The 19403-nt window shown below is 37.0% G+C and overlaps 1 pseudogene; it reads right to left on the reverse strand.

The window, feature by feature from the left end:
• LOC139850005 (carotenoid 9,10(9',10')-cleavage dioxygenase-like) overlaps positions 1 to 18777 on the reverse strand; it is a 34526-nt pseudogene extending 15749 nt beyond the window's left edge.
• Between the last annotated feature and the right edge of the window lie 626 nt (positions 18778 to 19403).

Below are 19403 nucleotides of genomic sequence, written 5' to 3' on the forward strand. Positions count from 1 at the left end.
AGATTACGGGTCCGGAGATTATACAAGAAACTACCGAGAAGATCATCCAAATTCAACAACGGTTGAAAACCGCCCAAAGTCGACAAAAGAGCTACGCTGACATTAAAAGAAAAGATATAGAATTTGAAATTGGAGAGATGGTCATGCTTAAAGTTTCACCTTGGAAAGGCGTTGTTCGATTTGGTAAACGAGGGAAATTAAATCCAAGGTATATTGGACCATTCAAGATTATTGATCGTGTCGGACCAGTAGCTTACCGACTTGAGTTACCTCAACAACTCGCGGCTGTACATAACACTTTCCACGTCTCGAATTTGAAGAAATGTTTTGCTAAAGAAGATCTCACTATTCCGTTAGATGAAATCCAAATCAACGAAAAACTCCAATTCATCGAAGAACCCGTCGAAATAATGGATCGTGAGGTTAAAAGACTTAAGCAAAACAAGATACCAATTGTTAAGGTTCGATGGAATGCTCGTAGAGGACCCGAGTTCACCTGGGAGCGTGAAGATCAGATGAAGAAGAAATACCCGCATCTATTTCCAGAAGATTCGTCAACACCTTCAACAGCTTAAAATTTCGGGACGAAATTTATTTAACGGGTAGGTACTGTAGTGACCCGAACTTTTCCATGTTTATATATATTAATTGAGATTGATGTTTACATGATTAAATGTTTCCAACATGTTAAGCAATCAAACTTGTTAAGACTTGATTAATTGAAATAGGTTTCATATAGACAATTGACCACCCAAGTTGACCGTTGATTCACGAACGTTAAAACTTGTAAAAAAACTAAATGATGACATATATATGGTTATATATATAGTTAACATGATATTATGATAAGTAAACATATCATTAATTATATTAACAATGAACTACATATGTAAAAACAAGACTACTAACTTAATGATTTTGAAACGAGACATATATGTAACGATTATCGTTGTAACGACATTTAACTGTATATACATCATACTGAGATATATTATATATCATAATATCATGATAATATAATAATTTAAAATCTCTTTTGATATTATAAACATTGGGTTAACAACATTTAACAAGATCGTTAACCTAAAGGTTTCAAAACAACACTTACATGTAACGACTAACGATGACTTAACGACTCAGTTAAAATGTATATACATGTAGTGTTTTAATATGTATTTATACACTTTTGAAAGACTTCAATACACTTATCAAAATACTTCTACTTAACAAAAATGCTTACAATTACATTCTCGTTCAGTTTCATCAACAATTCTACTCGTATGCACCCGTATTCGTACTCGTACAATACACAGCTTTTAGATGTATGTACTATTGGTATATACACTCCAATGATCAGCTCTTAGCAGCCCATGTGAGTCACCTAACACATGTGGGAACCATCATTTGGCAACTAGCATGAAATATCTCATAAGATTACAAAAATATGAGTAATCATTCATGACTTATTTACATGAAAACAAAATTACATATCCTTTATATCTAATCCATACACCAACGACCAAAAACACCTACAAACACTTTCATTCTTCAATTTTCTTCATCTAATTGAACTCTCTCAAGTTCTATCTTCAAGTTCTAAGTGTTCTTCATAAATTCCAAAAGTTCTAGTTTCATAAAATCAAGAATACTTTCAAGTTTGCTAGCTCACTTCCAATCTTGTAAGGTGATCATCCAACCTCAAGAAATCTTTGTTTCTTACAGTAGGTTATCATTCTAATACAAGGTAATAATTATATTCAAACTTTGGTTCAATTTCTATAACTATAACAATCTTATTTCAAGTGATGATCTTACTTGAACTTGTTTTCGTGTCATGATTTTGCTTCAAGAACTTTGAGCCATCCAAGGATCCATTGAAGCTAGATCCATTTTTCTCTTTTCCAGTAGGTTCATCCAAGGAACTTAAGGTAGTAATGATGTTCATAACATCATTCGATTCATACATATAAAGCTATCTTATTCGAAGGTTTAAACTTGTAATCACTAGAACATAGTTTAGTTAATTCTAAACTTGTTCGCAAACAAAAGTTAATCCTTCTAACTTGACTTTTAAAATCAACTAAACACATGTTCTATATCTATATGATATGCTAACTTAATGATTTAAAACCTGGAAACACGAAAAACACCGTAAAACCGGATTTACGCCGTCGTAGTAACACCGCGGGCTGTTTTGGGTTAGTTAATTAAAAACTATGATAAACTTTGATTTAAAAGTTGTTATTCTGAGAAAATGATTTTTATTATGAACATGAAACTATATCCAAAAATTATGGTTAAACTCAAAGTGGAAGTATGTTTTCTAAAATGGTCATCTAGACGTCGTTCTTTCGACTGAAATGACTACCTTTACAAAAACGACTTGTAACTTATTTTTCCGACTAGAAACCTATACTTTTTTTGTTTAGATTCATAAAATAGAGTTCAATATGAAACCATAGCAATTTGATTCACTCAAAACGGATTTAAAATGAAGAAGTTATGGGTAAAACAAGATTGGATAATTTTTCTCATTTTAGCTACGTGAAAATTGGTAACAAATCTATTCCAACCATAACTTAATCAACTTGTATTATATATTATGTAATCTTGAGATACCATAGACACGTATACAATGTTTCGACCTATCATGTCGACACATCTATATATATTTCGGAACAACCATAGACACTCTATATGTGAATGTTGGAGTTAGCTATACAGGGTTGAGGTTGATTCCAAAATATATATAGTTTGAGTTGTGATCAATACTGAGATACGTATACACTGGGTCGTGGATTGATTCAAGATAATATTTATCAATTTATTTCTGTACATCTAACTGTGGACAACTAGTTGTAGGTTACTAACGAGGACAGCTGACTTAATAAACTTAAAACATCAAAATATATTAAAAGTGTTGTAAATATATTTTGAACATACTTTGATATATATATATGTATATATTGTTATAGGTTCGTGAATCAACCAGTGGCCAAGTCTTACTTCCCGACGAAGTAAAAATCTGTGAAAGTGAGTTATAGTCCCACTTTTAAAATCTAATATTTTTGGGATGAGAATACATGCAGGTTTTATAAATGATTTACAAAATAGACACAAGTACGTGAAACTACATTCTATGGTTGAATTATCGAAATCGAATATGCCCCTTTTTATTAAGTCTGGTAATCTAAGAATTAGGGAACAGACACCCTAATTGACGCGAATCCTAAAGATAGATCTATTGGGCCTAACAAACCCCATCCAAAGTACCGGATGCTTTAGTACTTCGAAATTTATATCATATCCGAAGGGTGTCCCGGAATGATGGGGATATTCTTATATATGCATCTTGTTATTGTCGGTTACCAGGTGTTCACCATATGAATGATTTTTATCTCTATGTATGGGATGTGTATTGAAATATGAAATCTTGTGGTCTATTGTTACGATTTGATATATATAGGTTAAACCTATAACTCACCAACATTTTTGTTGACGTTTTAAGCATGTTTATTCTCAGGTGATTATTAAGAGCTTCCGCTGTCGCATACTTAAATAAGGACAAGATTTGGAGTCCATGCTTGTATGATATTGTGTAAAAACTGCATTCAAGAAACTTATTTTGTTGTAACATATTTGTATTGTAAACCATTATGTAATGGTCGTGTGTAAACAGGATATTTTAGATTATCATTATTTGATAATCTACGTAAAGCTTTTTAAACCTTTATTGATGAAATAAAGGTTATGGTTTGTTTAAAAATGAATGCAGTCTTTGAAAAACGTCTCATATAGAGGTCAAAACCTCGCAACGAAATCAATTAATATGGAACGTTTTTAATCAATAAGAACGGGACATTTCATGATGAAGTTTTCAGAGACTTCACATCTAAGTTAAGGTTTGTTCAGCAATGGGTACCAACTGAGAAGGATAAGATTCAGCATTTCATGCGGGTAATTAAACCAGAATATAGAACAGTTGCGAGATTTGCAACAACCTTGGCACAGGCTCATGAAATGGCTAAGGTTACTGAAGGTGATGTAATGGCAGCAAGAAGAGAAAGTTCACAAAGTGGATCTATTGGGGGAAAATCAGAAAGTCAATCAGGTGGTCAGTCTGTTCAACAATCAAGTAAACAATCTGGTTTTCGTGGTAAAAAGTCAGGTGGGTTTAAACAGAAAAGTAAATCTGGTATGAGTGGATCGGGTTCTACTCAGTCTGGTTGGTGCAATGTTTGTAAGTCAACCCATACAGGCCCGTGTTCTCCAATGACTAGAAGGTGTTTGAAATGCGGAGTGTTAGGTCATGAATCAACAGCTTGTTCCTTTAAGTCAAATGTTTGTTGGAGTTGCCATCAAGAGGGGCATAGATCAGCAAATTGTCCAACTGCGTCAAGATCCGGTTCTGGGGCAGGGTCAGGGGCGAGGTCGACTACTTCTGGGGGATCTTCTGCTTCTACTGCCGGGCAGAAGAGAAAGAATCCTCCAACAGCAGAGGCGAGGGCGTTTCAGATGACGGTAGATGCTGCAACCGCTACCGATGATGTCATTACCGGTATGTTCTTGGTTAACTCCTTGCCAGCTCGTGTGTTGTTTGATTCAGGAGCGAATCGTTCTTTTATGTCCTTAGGCTTCTGTGATAAGTTGAAGTTGCCTGTTAGGAAGTTAGATGAACCTTTAGGAATAGAAGTAGCTGATGGTAAGAGGGTTCCATGCACATCATCTGTGTCTGGACTTACCATCGAGATTGACGGCCATTCTTTTCCTTTAACCTGTTTGTTGATGCCTATACCTAGCTTTGTTGTAGTCATAGGCATGAATTGGTTAAGAGCTAATAGGGCTAATATTAAGTGTGATAAGAAGATGCTTTCTTTCCGTTTGGCCGACGGATCCCGAGTGATAGCTAGGGGAGAGCGCAGTGGATTTAACTTCCCTATGGTTTCCCTAATGAAAGCTCAGAAGGCGATATCGAAAGGGTGTGATACGTTTTTAGCTTATGTGATTGATGTTAAGAAAGAAAAGAAACAGGTGACCGATATTCCCGTTGTGTCAGAATTTCCCGAAGTGTTTCCAGATGATCTACCCGGGTTACCTCCAGTACGTGAAGTAGAGTATAAAATCGATTTGGTTCCAGGTGCTACGCCAGTTGCAAAAGCTCCTTACAGATTAGCTCCGTCAGAAATCCGAGAAATGATGTCTCAGATTCAGGAACTGTTAGATAAGGGGTTTATCCGACCAAGTTCTTCACCATGGGGTGCTCCTGTTCTGTTTGTGAAAAAGAAAGATGGGTCGCTTCGTATGTGTATAGATTACCGCGATTTGAATAAGAGAACAATAAAGAATAAGTATCCGATACCGAGAATAGATGATTTATTTGATCAGTTACAGGGTGCTTCCTACTTTTCAAAGATTGATCTACGTTCAGGGTATCATCAGGTACGTGTTGCAGAGAACGATATACCGAAAACAGCGTTCAGAACTAGATATGGTCATTATGAGTTTTTAGTTATGCCATTCGGGTTAACAAACGCGCCAGCAGTGTTTATGGATTTAATGAACAGGGTGTGTCGTCAGTATCTTGACAAATTTGTGATTGTCTTCATAGATGATATCTTGATATATTCGAAAACCGAGAAAGATCATGCTACGCATCTGAGGTTAGTATTAGAGCTTTTGAAACAGGAACAATTGTACGCTAAGTTCTCCAAGTGTGAATTTTGGTTACGAGAAGTACAGTTTCTGGGTCATGTGATTTGTGAGCAGGGTATCAAAGTAGATCAGTCAAAAATAGAAGCTGTAATGAATTGGAACTCGCCGAAAACGCCAACAGAAATTAAGAGTTTTCTGGGTTTAGCAGGTTATTACCGCAGATTTATCAAAGACTTTTCTAAAATAGCAGGTCCGTTGACTAAGTTAACCAGAAAAGATGTAGCCTTTCGATGGACTGATGAACAAGAAAAGGCTTTTCAGACTCTCAAACAGTTGTTATGTCAAGCGCCAGTTTTAGCTTTACCAGAAGGAACAGAAGATTTTGTAGTCTATTGCGATGCATCACGTGCAGGTCTGGGATGTGTTTTGATGCAAAGAAATAAAGTTATAGCGTATGCTTCACGACAGTTAAAGAATCATGAACGAAACTACCCTACTCATGATTTAGAGTTAACTGCAGTTGTGTTTGCTTTGAAGCTTTGGAGACACTATTTGTATGGTACACATTGTGAAATTTATACAGATCATCACAGCCTTCAATATCTCTTTTCGCAGAAGGAAGTCAATATGCGTCAACTACGAGGTTTAGAATTGATTAAAGACTATGATTGTGAGATTAAATACCATCCGGGTAAAGCAAATGTGGTTGCAGATGCTCTGAGTCGCAAGAAAACAGTCGAAAATGTCAGATTTATGAGAATTGAGCTAGTTTCAGACTTGATCGATCGTTTGAAAACCGTTCAGTTAGTAGCATTAAATGATGAAAACCTAAAGACTGAGCTAATGAAGAAAAGAAAATTTGACCTATGCAATGATTCTAGAGGATTAAAGACCTATAAAGACCGAATTTGGGTGCCTATGCTTGGAGATTTGAGGGATTTAATCCTTACTGAAGCGCATAAATCTCGATTGACCGTTCATCCAGGTAGTACAAAGATGTATAGAGACTTGAAAACGTTGTATTGGTGGCCGACAATGAAGACAGATGTTGCAAGTTTCGTCGAAAAATGTCATATTTGTGCACAAGTTAAAGCAGAACATCAGAAATCGTATGGGTCTTTACGACAGTTAGAAATTCCTCAGTGGAAATGGGATCACATAACGATGGATTTTGTAACCAAGTTACCCCGAACCCAGAAAGGACATGACATGATCTGGGTGATAGTGGATTGTCTGACAAAGAGTGCTCACTTTTTAGCTACTCGTGAAACAGCTTCGTTGAGTGATTTAGCAGAATTGTACTTGAAAGAGATTGTTAGCCGACATGGTGTGCCGTTGTCTATAGTTTCCGACAGAGATACTAGGTTTGTATCGAACTTCTGGAACAGTTTGCAGCAGAATCTGGGTACGCGTGTGAATCTTAGTACAGCTTATCATCCTCAGACAGATGGTCAGAGTGAGCGAACAATTCAGACATTAGAAGACATGTTGAGAGCGTGTGTCTTAGAATATGGTGGTTCTTGGGATTCGCATCTTCCTTTGATAGAGTTTGCTTACAACAATTCATATCACTCGAGTATCGGTATGCCGCCGTATGAAATGTTGTATGGTCGAAAGTGCAGAACTCCTACATGTTGGTTAGAAGCAGGTGAGAAACAATTTGCAGGTCCCGAAATTGTTCAGATAACCGCAGAAAAAGTTGAAATTGCACGTGAGAAGTTAAAAGCAGCTAGAGATAGACAAAATATGTATGCTGATCCGCGCAGGCGTCCGGTAACATTTGATGTAGGTGATCGTGTTTACTTGAAGGTTTCGCCATGGAAAGGGGTTATCAGATTTGGTAAACGTGGTAAGTTAGCGCCGAGATTTATTGGACCATTTCCAATCAAAGAGATTTTAAATGATCAGACCGTTGTTTTGGATCTTCCTTCAGAGTTAGCAGGGATTCATAACACCTTCAATGTGTGCTATTTGAGAAAATGCAAGGTAGAGGATGAAAGTTTGATTCTTCCGCTGAAGGATTTGAAAGTGGATTTAAGTAAAAAGTTAGTAGAAGAACCGATTAAGATAGTGGACAAGAAAGTCACCAAGTTAAGAAGGAAGCTGATTCCAATGGTGTTAGTAGAGTGGCGACACAGTTTAGGTTCCAACCTAACGTGGGAAACCGAGGAGTTAATGAGGACGCGCTATCCCCAGTTGTTTGACCTTGATCAGATTCCGAGGACGGAATCTTCTTAAGGGGGGTAGATTTGTAACATCCTCAAGTGGGCCTAGATGTAAGATTACTAGATTGCCCTTAAGTTGGTGTTGCGTTATTATATGCTTTTATTTTTATTTAATGTTTATTATTAATTAATGATGAGGTTAGGACCAGTTTGTGACAAGGGTCACAGAACAGATTTGTTTATTTAATTTGGACTTCGTTTGGTTTGCCAAATGATGTACGAAAGATATCAGATAACTGATAAATACCCGTGTGTCACTCAGTGTGGGAATTAAACCCAATTAAGTGACTAAGTGCTGGCTTCCCTTCTCATTTTCTAGAAAACTCCCAAACCCTCCCGTACCTTCATCTCTTTCACATACCAAACCCTAATTTCTAATCTTTGTTCTTGAGCTCAAATCATTTACATTTTCGTGTTCCTTATGATCTACTGATTCTATCAAGGTAAGAATCACAAGTTTTCATGATTTAATCTTCAAGAAAATTGGGTTTTTGTGATAGTTTTTACAAAGTGGGTAATTTGGGTCAAAAGAGTTGAATTTGATGTTGTTTGAGTCCAAATCTTGTGGGTTTATGTTTCTTGATGTATAGTGTCTTAGATTTGGTCAGTTTTGAGGTAAAAATCGAGCTCTAGAGCAAGAATTGGATGAATTTGGGTGAAACCCGTCACTTTGGCTTCAGCTTCTGCAGATGAACACGGTCGGCCGAGTGTCTCGAGACACTCGACCGACTGACTCGACCATCGACCGAGTGAGTGAGACCCACGGCCGAGTGTGTCTGTGAAAGACCATCGACCGAGTGACTTGTCAATCGGCCGAGTGTGTGTAGACAATCGGCCGACTGTCTCTGACAGTCGACCGAGTGTCTTGGGCAGTGGAAATTTTACCAAGTGTTGATTTCTAGCCGTTATGCTGCCCGTTTGTATTTTGAGATTTTGATGAAAATTTCAAAAGTGCACAAGTGTTAAACAAAAAAAAATTTAGCGGACAGATTTTCTAACAAAATTTCTATATTTGTGTTATTTGGTGTTTATGGACATAAACTAACTCGTGTATATGTATTTCTCAGGAGAAAAGGAGAAAGAGAAGGTTCAGTGATTAGATAGCTGAACACCTTCTCGTTTGCTGGTAATCGGTGAGTGGGACTAACTGTGGAATTTAGTATAGAGTAGCATGTTATATTATGACTGCCATGCTAGTTAGTTGTACTTATTGATACAGTTAGTTAGTTTATTGTGATGACTGCATGTTAGTTGATGCTTGTCTGCTGGAGCCCAGTGCGTCCCTATTGTGTGGTAGCCTCGGTAGGAGAGATCAACCTGCGGGTTGGGTTCCTCTGTGGTAGCCTAGACAGCCGTGGTGTATATATATGTGAATGACGCGTCCGTCGCATGTGGATTATGTATATACATACGGTGGTGGAGGAACTTCTGGTAAGTCCCAGCCCGATCAACTGGTGGTTAATGGTTTGGCCGAGCCGCCAGAGTCTCTGTAGACGGCACTTGGGTGATGTTTGTGTGTTAGCTCTTTGTGACATGATTAGTATAACTGTTCTGTATACTATTGCCTGTGGTTAGTCGTACTCACTTAGCTTCGTGCTAATTCCCCTCCATCTCCTCCCTGCAGGTTATTAGCTTTTGTAGAGATGATGCTTTTGGGGAGAAGACGGGGCATGCTGATGTTATGTTTGACAGGAGCCAACTCTGATGTGTCTTTTCCTATAAAACTAAACTTTTGTTGAAACATCACGTGACACCATATGTATTAGTTAAATGCTAGCTGTCAACTGCTTTGGTTATGTAATTATGATATGTTTATATTATTATAATGGTTTAATTAACGTTAATGCTTCCGCCACGTATTTATAAAAAAAAAAAAAAATCAGCGGTGTCACAGCACCTGAGCAGCAACATTTGACTTCTGAGATATTGTGGGTTTTTCAATATCTTCTATTGTCTGGCTTTCATGGAACACCACGTCCCTACTTCTGATCACCTTTTTCTCCTTTGGATCCCATAATCTGTATCCAAATTCTTCATCTCCATAGCCTATGAATATGCATGGAGTGGTCCTTGCATCCAGCTTCTGCCTGAGCTCCTTGGATACATGTGCTTACGCCAAACATCCAAATACTCTTAAGTGAGAGTATGATGGATCCTTTCCAGACCAAAGTTTCTCCGGAACTTCAAAATTCAGTGGTACTGATGGAGATCGGTTGATCAAATAACAAGCAGCTCTGACTGCTTCTCCCCAGAATGGCTTTGGCAGCTTAGCCATACTGAGCATGCTCCGAACACGTTCCATGATTGTTCGGTTCATTCTTTCTGCTATACCATTATGTTGAGGGGTACGTGGGACCGTTTTCTCATGTCGGATGCCATATGATCTGCAATAGGCATCGAACTGTCTGGAAGAGTATTCACCGCCGTTGTCGGATCGAAGACACTTTAACTTCTTTCCTGTCTCTCGTTCTACCATGACATGGAACTGTTTGAAGTAATCGAACACCTGGTCCTTCGTCCGCAAGAAATATACCCACACCTTTCGAGAAGCATCATCGATAAACGTTAGAAAGTATCGGTTGCCGCCAATTGATTCAACCTCTAAGGGACCGCAAACATCAGAGTGTACCAGACTGAGTAACTCTGATCTTCTCGTTGAAGAGGAATTAAACGAGACTCTATGCTGCTTACCAAACAGACAATGATTGCAAGAATCTAGTGCAGCATCCTTGTCTACATTGATAAGCTCCTTCTTTATTAGGGTAGACAACCCTTTCTCACTCATGTGACCGAGTCTCTGGTGCCATAAATTTTGTGAAGCCTCCTTTTCTGCAACATTAATACTGTCTGTGCAGATCTTCACATGAGTCTTGTACAGTGTGCCACAAATGTGTCCTCGAGCGACTATCATAGCGCCTCTTGACAATTTCCATGTGCCTTTACTGAAATGACTATCATAGCCATGTTTGTCGAGAGCTATCCCAGAAAGTAAATTCAGACGAAGATCTGGCACATGGCGGACATCCTTCAGAGTGATTGTGCTCCCGGAACTTGTCTTTATCTTGACATCACCAATTCCGACAATCTCAGCGGAACTGGAATTTCCCATCTTCACAGCTCCAAAGTCACCAGCTTTGTATGTTGTGAAGTATTCCTTGTATGGAGTCACGTGGTAGGAAGCTGCAGTATCTACCACCCATTCTGTTTCTTCTCGTGAGACGTGAAGGCATGTCTCATCATGGGTTGAACAATAAGCTACATCACCAGAGATAGTCACTAATGTTTCTCCACCCTTATTCTTCGGCTGTGAACTGCTACCTTGTTCCTCTTTTAATCTATAGCAGTTCTTCTTCATATGTCCCTCTAATCCACAATGATGGCATTTATATGTTGGTTTTCTGCCATCAGCTAACCTGCCCCTGCTCTTGCTTCTGCCTCTCCATTTATTTTTGCTACTCATTCGCTGTCTCCCCCGATTCTCTGTGACAAAGGCATGGGTCTGATCTGTGCCCATGTCTTTTCTCCTTGCCTCTTCACTGAATAGGGCATCCTTGACCATTGACATGGTAAGTTTGCCATTCGGGGCTGAGTTGCTGAGTGTTACTACCAGCGTTTCCCAACTATCGGGAAGGGAACTAAGTAGCAGTAGCGCCTGAACTTCATCGCCAAGCGGCATCTCTACAGACGATAACTGGTTGACCAAGCTCTGGAACTCACTGGTATGCTCAGCAACTGAAGTTCCACTTTTGAGCTTCATGTTGACTAAACGCCTCATCAGCAGGGCTTTATTCCGAGCAGTCTTGGCCTAGTACATGTCCTCCAACTTTTTCCAGAGGACATATGCGTCTGTCTCTTGTGCAACATGGTGGAAGACACTATGATCAATCCATTGACGGATCTGACCAATAGTTTTTCGGTTTGATTTCTTCCACTCTTTCTCTTTGGCGGAATCAGGGTTTATACCCTTCAATTCAATAGGATCGAACAAATCCTTACAGCTGAGGAGATCTTCCATTCGAGGTTTCCACAGCGTGTAGTTTGTGGCTATGAGCATAATCATAGCTCCGAAAGATGATGTTGACTCTTCTGTGGACATTATCACCTTACAAATAATTTTTTAACACAAAACGGGGTTGAATTGTAGAAAACAGAGATCACCGTTACGTCCGGAACGGTTGAAAATGGTGGAATAGACACTTCGCGGCTTAAATTCCACTTACGGGGCAAAATTATAATTTTTATAAACTTCAGGGACCAAGAATGAAATTCTGAAAATTTCAGGGACCAAATTGTAAAATTTCAGAATTGCTACAGTACCGCTACCACTGTTGTAAACGGCGTCCATTGCGTCCGTTGCGGCGTTTTGGTGGCTAAACCGTTTCGACCCCGTCCCGTTTTCTTATAAGCCGGTCAACGGTCAAAAGTCAGGTCAAATGCAGGAAAAATTGGGTCAACGCCGGTCAAAACTCAGAAATTCTATTAAAATCGGTCATAAGTCGGTCAAATCAATCAAAATTGACTTAGTTTAGTATTCCATTTTGTATTATATTAACGCTAATAGCAATTATAGGTACAAACTTGTCAACGAAGATTTTTTAGCTCTAAAATATGTGTAAATATATATTTATATATATAAAAGTCAACATTAGTCAACATCCGTTTCGACCCCGTCTCGGCCCCGTTTTTCCCGTTTCGACGTTTTGAGGTCGCTACCGTTTCGGCCCCGTCTCGCGTCTTTTTCAACCTTGACCGCTACAGTACTGCTACAGTGACTTGCTACATTGCCGCCAGCTGCTACAGTGAATTGCTACAGTGATCGTCTTCTCCGGCAAAAATTCCGGCACCGGTCGTCTTCTCCGGCGAGATTCCGGCGAGTTGGCCAAATTTTGACCGCGTTTTCTGGGCTCGTTATAACTCCGTTTAAGTCGCCGTTTTTTGCGTTGGACTCGGTTCGACAAGACGAATCCAATGGTACACTCAAAATTGAATTTTGAGAAAACTTCAGAAGACCCAAAAACTCAACCAACGTCTCTAACCAAGCTCTTGATACCACTTGTTAGGAAGAGGGGATCGCCTGGACGTTGGGAGATATAAATTTTAGAGAAAAACAACTCTATTACTCACAAGAATAGATTTACAGAGTATTACAAAACTCTTACAAAAAAAACTCTCAAGCTCACACACACTCTCTAGGTTGTAATTACACTTCTCTGAGTGATTTGGGATGATTTACAATTGAGGTTTGCACCTCTATTTATAGTAAAAATTCTATGGCGGTGGAATGGTGTAAACGGAGATGGTGGGCGGCCGTCATCGTGTTCATCTTTGCTTCTTCTACATGGTGTTTAAAGAAGGCTACTTTGAACATCTAGAAGGTGAGCTTCTAGATTGTAGGCTGGAAACTTTCAATAACCTACCAAACGTTAATGAAAATATTATATATTTCTTTATAATTTCATACCGTTATCATTGTGTTTGAGGAAAGAATTTTGTTAAGTGTTATTGATCATAAGGCTAGTGGTAGAACTTGAATTTTTTTTTTTTTTTTCGGAGTGGGAAAAAAGTAACATGAACTATGACTATAATTGGGAAGGGCGATTAAGGTATAATTTGTCTTACCCTTATATTTTGTAATTATTACATTAATAACCCAAATGTTTGGGGGCACATCCCCCCCCCCCCCACCACCACCACCACCCCCCTCCCCCTTCTCTCTTTTTTCTCCACCAAGACTAACAGAAACTGTGTAAAAGTCCAAAGAGTCAAAAGGTACTTATTGGCCACCTTTTGCTACCCTTTTTGTGCTCAATGTGATCATATAATCAATTACAGTAATATGTTGTACCTAAATATCACATAAGTATAATGCAAAACTGAGTACAAATTTATCCGAATTAATGTAGAATATGAAATAACTCTATGTATACTCACTTATTCATCACACCGACTTCATGGAAAACAGAACAATGATCCAGTTGTAGGTCCAACTTGTGAAGAAGATCCTTTCCATCAACTACAAAATAAAAAATAAAATTAAATAAAAAAAATAAGTAATCAGAAACCAAATATGATGAATTAAGCAACTATCATTATATATTACGCAAAATATATTCAAGTACCTGAAATAACACCCACAACACAGTAAATATTTTTTGGTTCATATCCAACAGTAACCAATTCCCTAGTTCCTGGAACTTTCTACACACAACAGAATATGTTCTTCCTTTAATCATAATGCCGTTATAATTTTTTATCGATCAACGTTTAAATCTTTGTACCAGTTATGTAAAACCTTAATTAATTTAATAACTAGTGTAAGACCCGCAACCTTGCGGGTTTTCTTACAGAAAATTCTCCATAATAACTTTTTGAGACAGATTCAAGAAAGTAATGAAACGGGCAGGGTTTGAGCTTAGTAGCTGATTATCAGTTTATCACACTTTTGATTTATAAAAGCATTAAAAATGTATTCGACGTGTTTAGTTATAAAATGTTAATAAAAATGAATACATATAGAATAAACTGCAAGAATTGGAACCCTCATTCGAAATTCTGTGATGTTAATGTAGTAAGTAATAGTTGTAAATGAATGATAGTTCATGAGGGTTAAAGTTACCACGTAAAATACGTTAACAAATTGAATTTAATAAATAAATATAAACAATACAACAAACTACTTGAACCTGTATCAACTTGGCTAGAAATTATGGGTGTTCATCGGTTCAGTTTTTAGTTTCTTCAGTTTATTGGTGTGGTTTTCTCGATTTTGAATATTTTAGGACCAACACCGAAAACCAAACCGGAAAACCGAATTCAATTTCAAAACTGAAACCGCATCAAAAATCAAATTTGAATTTGGTTCCGTTCGATTTCGGTTAAAATCGAAAAAAATCATAACTTAATTAAATTTTCATAAAAATTCACTTTGGTTTCCTATTTTGAGTTTTTAAACTAAATTTTTGTTTCAATAAATTAATAATTTAATATATTATTCATCAAATTCGGTTTTCGGAAAAACCTAAAACTGAACCGGATATCAAATTCAGATTTGAAAACCGAATTCAAATTCGGTTCGTTTTCTTCCGGTTTGGATTCGATTTGTTTTTCAGTTTAAACGGATTGAAATCAAATATTGAACACCCCTAGGCTAGATGGTTAGTTTATAGTAGCTCTTAATGTAGCAAACTGAAAGTGTGCTTTCGAAATTTTGTTTGTTGTAGTTGTTTGAAGTTTTTATTGTGTATACGTTCTCAAATAAGTTTATGTATTTGTTAGCATAAGAAATATCACATGTTCAAATATTTATGCACAAACTACTCTTGATTCACAGCATACCCAAATAAAAAGGTAGAAGGTTTGTCATGTTCGAGCTACTCGGGATGACGAGTAATCCGACATCATACTCTGATGTACGTAGTCCAGCATGATCGCCCCCTGGCTGTTTCTAACCCATCTCTGACCACCACTAAATATTCGTCATAGACAAGATGCGAACCTGACACCCTTTGCAAGGAACTTGGGATCACAACCACTACGTATCAACCATACCCAAATAAATTTGTCATAAATATAGCGGTAGGATTGTAGGAACTAAAGTAGCGTTTGATTTGTATTCGTAAAACTAAATAACCTATTTGAGATTATTACATCCAAGAAACAACATTTGATTATTATAGGGTCGTAGGTTTGGGAACTTATCATATAAATCAAGTTCTAATTGGCACGCAGATTTATGGTTTTGGTGCTATAATCTGGGTTACTACGATCTCATTGTACATGAGATTATCGAAAGTTAGAGTCTATGTTATCACAAATTATATGAGCATACAATGTATTAAGTATGGTCTCATTGCTTTCAGATGAACCGATTTTAAAATTATTATAGAGATGAACGAATTTTAAAATTATAGTAGAGCTATTAATACTCAAAAAAAAAAAAAAAAAAATGGAAAGCAAACGATCAATATTATTGATATTAGAATATAGAGAACGTATACAGGTAGGACATGCATGAGGGGTGAGGCATCACGCATCACAATTACATGCCAACAAACACGAAACCACAGGATCACGAATATATACAGAAAAATACAACCCAAGCTAAATACAGTGACTTAATTCACCCAGGAAATAAACGCTCAACCTGGGTCAACTAAATCTATGCGTACAGAACCAATATTACTTGGATTCGAAAGCCAATCAAACCAATCTATTCGAAAATTCTTTACTCTTCTATTCATATGAAACTCTTAGCTTGAACCTCGTTTAGAGCTAGAGGATCATTCCAATTCAAAATCAAATAACTCGAAATCCATACTATGGCAACCCTTGTAGAATCCGAAACATTCAAACTTATTTTACCTTGGAGGATGTCTTCCATTAGCAAGGGTGGAGTAAAGAAGACACCCAACCAATTAAACACACGCCACCAAACATATACAGCAACATTGCACGAAAAGATAATATGGAGTCCAAGTCAATGCCTCTCTTGTCAAGTTCCATACGAGTCGGGATACTTTGCCTCTTTAAACGCCAAACAAAGACCTCGACCTTAAGAAGACCAGTTTTGTTTCTCACGGTTCCTTTACTTCTTTGTTTTGTACTCGACAACTGACTTGTTATTAAACTCGTGAGCTTCTTTGAAGTGAACATCTTGTGTGCACTTAAATTCAATCTTCACACGTCTTGGCCCCTGTTATTGAAATCACACAACATAAAAATGTTGGTAATTGCTTCGATATCTCCTGCTGCGCGTCCAGTAGGTGCTCGGATCCACGACCAATTTCCGGTCCAGCTGCTGCCATCTCAAATAATCTATCACACATTCATCAAAATCAAGACTGCCCCTTTTTTTTATGTTAGGTTGGGAAATAGGTGATACAACAAAGCAAGAATAGAGGTATAAAGGTTATAAGAATATAAGAATAATGAAAATGGCAACATCTTAGAAACAATTTACATACCACCAAACACATGCATTATGAGAGTCTAACATACAGATACATACAAATATATACACTACCGTCGTAAAATCCTTTTGTTGTGCAAACATGAAACTTCTGAACGATTGTGTACATATTAATCTTTCCAGTACATACAACAAAAGAGTTAGGTATGAACATTTTTAGTAATTATAAATAACAAAAACACCAAACCATGCGAATGACATTAACCTGAATTGTTAGTAACATCAACACTCCAAAGATTAAACTGATTGATTGATTCTAACATGCTGCTGACATGAAAAATAAAATAGATAACTAAACCAAAAGTGACAGAAATCCAGGAAACGACCATAAGAAAGTGTGATGATCATAAAAATACGTTAACAACTAATGATCTAATCCAAAGCTGTCAAACAGTAAAATAATAAATGGAAATTACAACTGATGATCTTTGGGGGTGCTCTGCACAATAATGGCTACACATTCCACACCACTTTTTTGAATTTCAAAATGAAGGGATATATAAAAGAATCACAAAGTATAATGAAGTAATTTGAATTTAACATACAAATGGAAGGCAGCGATTTTTACCTGCAGTTGAACAAAATCAACCATCAAATAGGCCCTTCTGTAGCTAAGACAGCAACATGGTAATTTAGAACATAAAAAGTTACTATAATAATGGTAATCGTAATTGATGGGTGTTCAACAAATAAGATGAAGAAGAATAATAGCAAATTATTTAAGGCATAGTAACCATCTTTATCAAGAAGTTGAAACAAAATTCATCATCCCTAACTGAATTAACACCTATTATAACTGATAATTATAAACCCTAACTGAAATAGGGTTAATTATAAACCCTAACTGAAATAGGGTTAATTGATAACGTAGTTTTATTCAAAAATCTATAAAAAAAATGGGAAAATCACATACCACCATCACTGTTATAAAATTTCGGAAATCACAATAATCGGATAAATGTGTTTTCTACATCAACTTTCAATTAGTATGGAGTCGAAAATGAATACATCTGAGCCGCTCCAATTGATTGTAGGAAATTTTCATTCAACAGGTTGCTTATTTTGATTGGCGAATGAACATTAATCACACAAAAAAATCATCATATCGGATCATATCGGATGTTCATGGTACCAAAACCGTAATAAAATTACAGATTACGCAAAACCCTAAGTGAAACTTACAGATTACGAAGATGGTGATATTTCGATCCAATTGAAGGCCACCTATAATGGTGTTTCTTCTTGAATCGATGCCTCTTCTCTGTTGATTAGACTTAAAAGACAAGCACATGATCTGCGATCTTCGTAATCTTTGAAGAGATAAACAATTAAAATTGATGCTGTGTAGAGGAGCCGATTATAATCTGAATTTTGGAAGAAGCGTGTCTTTTTTTTATTCTCAGTTCAAAGATTTATGGGACATTTTTTTTTTTTATCCTCGCACACAAAGTATTATTAGTTAAGTAAAAGGTTAAAATAGGTGTGTGAGGATCAAAAAAGTGTGTGTGAGAATCATCCCCTCCTTTACATTATGATTAGCTAATGTCTCATATTTGTTAGCTAATACCTTTAATGAATGGTTAAGATTAGTTTTTTTAACATAATCCTATGGTCATAAATGGATTTGATCTTTTAATGAAGAGAGATAATACTCCTTTTTTAATGTATAAAAGAGAAAAGAGATACGTACATATACTCTAATATATACTAACCTTTGGATGTTGATGTGAAAGGCCAAAACCAAGCTCCATCCAGGTTCCAATTACTATAAGTTCCAGGCGTAATTGGATCGATCTCTTGTGGCACAAAATTTTCAGCACATGAATAGAGCTTTTTCCCCATACTCAAAACCACTGGTGTTACTAAAAATTTGTACACTTGCCCAAACTTCAAATGCCAAAGTGAAAAAGTAACCAATTTTTCAGGAGACATATATGAAAGTTTTTTCATAAATTTGAGAATTAATCGGCCCTACCATATTAAAAAAAGACGAAGCCTATGCAGCTGCAGGGTCTCCTTCAACAACAAAAAATTAAAACATATGTTTGTTTCAAAGGATAAATTTCTTAAAATCATTTTTAATATAACATACATCACTTGGCTTTATATGTACCACCGAAGCTTGACTTGAGCGATATGAGGTGAGATTCAACTTGAGGTAGTGTCAATTCAAATTCGATTCTCACTCCAAGCAGGGAGTTTTTAACTTTTGATGTTACTGTCAACATCAATACGATTTGGAAAGGTCTCAGGGTGGTGTTTCTCAACCTTCGATAGTACTGCCAACATCGTCGTGAATTGGGTTTCCTCCTAAACGCGTGTTTGGGTGACAAATGAGAACATTCGATGTCGATATCGCCGTTAAAAAAACTTGGCTTTATACGTAGCATCTATCAACAAAATATGCGAAATATTTCATATGAAACTGGATGGATCCAAAATAATTCTTCTAATTGATTAGTAGAATTATTTGCATGATACTGAAAGTCATACCCATTTATCTTCAAAAATAACATTACCACCTGTATAGGAGTCAGAATTGATTGACTAATTGCGCG

This window comes from Rutidosis leptorrhynchoides, chromosome 5, assembly GCF_046630445.1.
Source record: "Rutidosis leptorrhynchoides isolate AG116_Rl617_1_P2 chromosome 5, CSIRO_AGI_Rlap_v1, whole genome shotgun sequence".
NCBI lineage: Eukaryota > Viridiplantae > Streptophyta > Magnoliopsida > Asterales > Asteraceae > Rutidosis > Rutidosis leptorrhynchoides.